Below are 292 nucleotides of genomic sequence, written 5' to 3'. Positions count from 1 at the left end.
ACGATAGAAACCTGCATGACCAAGAAAAGAACGAACCTCTCGCACGCAAGAGGGATAAGGCAATTGTGAAATAACATCTATCTTGGCATGGTCTACCCTGATTCCCCTATTTGAGATCACATGCCCCAAAACTATGCCTTGCTCTACCATGAAATGACATTTTTTGTAATTCAGAACAAGGTTAGTTTCGAGGCGGTACCCGATACAAATAATTTAACAATTAAAACTGTGGTGCTAGGAAGTGACTCCTAGGTCGTTTCCCAAGGATTATCTTTCAAGCAAAGCTTCAAAC

This window comes from Lupinus angustifolius, chromosome LG15 (genome assembly GCF_001865875.1).
Source record: "Lupinus angustifolius cultivar Tanjil chromosome LG15, LupAngTanjil_v1.0, whole genome shotgun sequence".
Classification (NCBI taxonomy): Eukaryota; Viridiplantae; Streptophyta; class Magnoliopsida; order Fabales; family Fabaceae; genus Lupinus; species Lupinus angustifolius.
The sequence above is the reverse complement of the archived record's forward strand: the minus strand, read 5'-3'. Positions refer to the sequence as shown.